The following is a 2,391-nucleotide window of genomic DNA, read 5'->3' on the forward strand; positions in this document are numbered from 1 at the left end:
GTAACTTTAAAGAAAATATAGTAGTCAGTCAAAAGTTTATTTATTACAAATATATATTTAAATGTTAAACAATATACAAATAAACATACTTTAGTAACCATATTGTGCTCTTCTTTTAAAAATTGTTCAATTCATTTCTTACAGCTATCTATTCAGATAAATGGCATATCAAAGCTTTGTCAGCTGATGCTATCTAAGATGACACTTTAGGGTTATCATCCTGTCGTGTGTTGTTCTCCAGATACGCTTGGAGCTTCCTGATCGGAATGTTGGCTTCCGACGACCCCTGCACTGAAGATGGCATGCAATCACGTCCTCCTTTGAAGGTCTCTCAAACTGTGATGCCAGGTCCATTGGAATCGGGGTTTCCTTCAGCTTATCTTCAAATACCTCAGCAAACACAAGCCTGATCACATCATCCACATAACTGTAGAAATATTGCAGTCAATAAATCTTTTGTTTTGATAATTTATTTCCCTGCTTCATACATTAAGTTTTTAATTATGAATGTATTTGAAATAAAACATTACTGCTTACGGTATGTCATTTGTGTGTTTTGGGAACATAGCCTTGTACTTTCCCTCTCCTGCTTTTGTTACGGCTTGGTGACATTGTAATGGATGGCTGCAAGGTACAACCTGTAAAAATATAAGCAAGCATAAATTTATTGTAAAAGTAAATACTACTTTATTTAAAGGAACAGTATGTAGGATTGTGGCCAAAACAGGTATTGCAATCACAAAACTTGTGGCTAAAACTGGTACTGCAATCACACAACTGGTGGCCAATACACAAAATGACAACATAAACATCAGTTGAGGGCTGCAACTCCACTTTTTAAATGACAATATCCTGGCCAGACCACTGTTGTCAGTGATATGAGTATTTGAAATGAAAATGATTTCTTAATTTCTAGTAACATTTCAGAGCAAATTTATGATTAATTGATATACATTTCTTACATACTGTTCCTTTAACACAGTTACTAAAATACTTAAATACCTGCATAGCATTCCAATAAATGAGAAAATCAAATTTTTTTGCTGCAAATCTGAAATCTCAGGGTACGGACGGCAAAGGCATCCACTGATGATGGTGATGGAAACATTGTGAAACGATGCTACTGCCTGGGTTCCTATGATTATGCAGAGAAAAAAAACTTTGTCATCATCAGTTATACATTTAAGACTGGTAGTGGTTTCATTAGCTAAATACATCATTTGTGTTACACACCTTTGCTCCTCATATGCCAGTCTGACTCCTTGTACTGTGTGTTATGATGTTGCATGTTTGCATACAGTGTAGAAGGATGTGTCCAGCTGCGAATCTAAGATATAGACAAATAAAACAAACATGTATTCAGTCAAAAAGACATATTATAACAATAGAGTACCATGACTATAAATCGTTAGACTATTCATTAAAACGTTAATGTATTACATATTACATGGCCCAACATTAGCAACACACATTACGTGTTTACTTCGTTTCAAAATCTAAGAAAGCTTCAAGTGAATACAACAGTAAAATACATATAACTTTAAACAAATCATCTGTACTTAGAGTTTCTTGAGTTTGATCATGAGAACAAATTTTACCGGTAACAGTTTAGCTGGTAACTTAGCAAGTTTGTAAACATGTCTTAACCAACATCGATAAAAAAACAATAGTCTGCATAATTCAACATACACGTGTGTAAATATGGTACGTTGTTTATGAAATACAGTATTACAACACAAAACAGTTCGCTTGCAAGCTTAGCTCTACACGCACATTATGTTAATCTCCGGTTACCGGTTACGTAATGTACAGTAAAAGGCAAATAATAAACGTGAATACTTACAGCCTGTGATCCAGAAGTGCACAGTAATCCAACTTTATCAGGTAGATGAGTTTGTTTTACAGAGGATTAAGGAGGAGACGTCCAGCTTCGGTTCATGAGAAGCAGTTATTGTGAAAACTCCGTGAACAACTTCTGACTGGATTTTTCCGGAACCGTATTAAACATGATGTCCTCTGTGGAAGTCCATAAAGTGCTATTTTTCCCACGCATCTAAAGACAGCGTCTACTCGAGAGATTTAATCGCTTAAACAATGAAACAAGAGTTTGCAAACAGAGTCAAAGCAGGGACTCACAACCTCCGCCATTTTAGCTCTCTTCTGACTCGGCGCTCCCCACCCCCGTCTTTGAGGGCGTACCCAAGCAAAGCAGAGAGGGCTGAACTATGATAATGTTGGTCTTATCTACGTCACTAATCCCAGGAAGTAAACTGTTGCCTACAATCCAAGTGTTTTTTGTAGTCCTCGAACGTTAGAGACGATAACTCGCGTCATCGTTTTCTTTGAGGTATGTACTTTTTGAATATCGTTAGCATGTACTAATACACACTT

At 36.3% G+C, this 2,391-nt stretch overlaps 1 long non-coding RNA gene across 2 annotated transcripts; it reads right to left on the reverse strand.

Annotated features, from left to right (window-relative positions):
• Positions 1-286: 286 nt before the first annotated feature.
• LOC135760846 (uncharacterized) lies at positions 287-1,882 on the reverse strand. 2 transcript variants are annotated; one of them, XR_012335202.1, is made up of 5 exons: positions 1,844-1,882; positions 1,234-1,327; positions 1,003-1,135; positions 538-638; positions 287-427 (listed from the first exon to the last, which is right to left on the reverse strand). It is a non-coding gene; the product is annotated as an uncharacterized lncRNA (long non-coding RNA). The 2 variants fall into 2 exon arrangements; XR_010537609.2 differs by lacking the exon at positions 1,844-1,882 and having other exon boundaries at positions 1,234-1,493.
• Positions 1,883-2,391: the final 509 nt, after the last annotated feature.

Source organism: Paramisgurnus dabryanus, chromosome 16 (genome assembly GCF_030506205.2).
Source record: "Paramisgurnus dabryanus chromosome 16, PD_genome_1.1, whole genome shotgun sequence".
NCBI lineage: Eukaryota > Metazoa > Chordata > Actinopteri > Cypriniformes > Cobitidae > Paramisgurnus > Paramisgurnus dabryanus.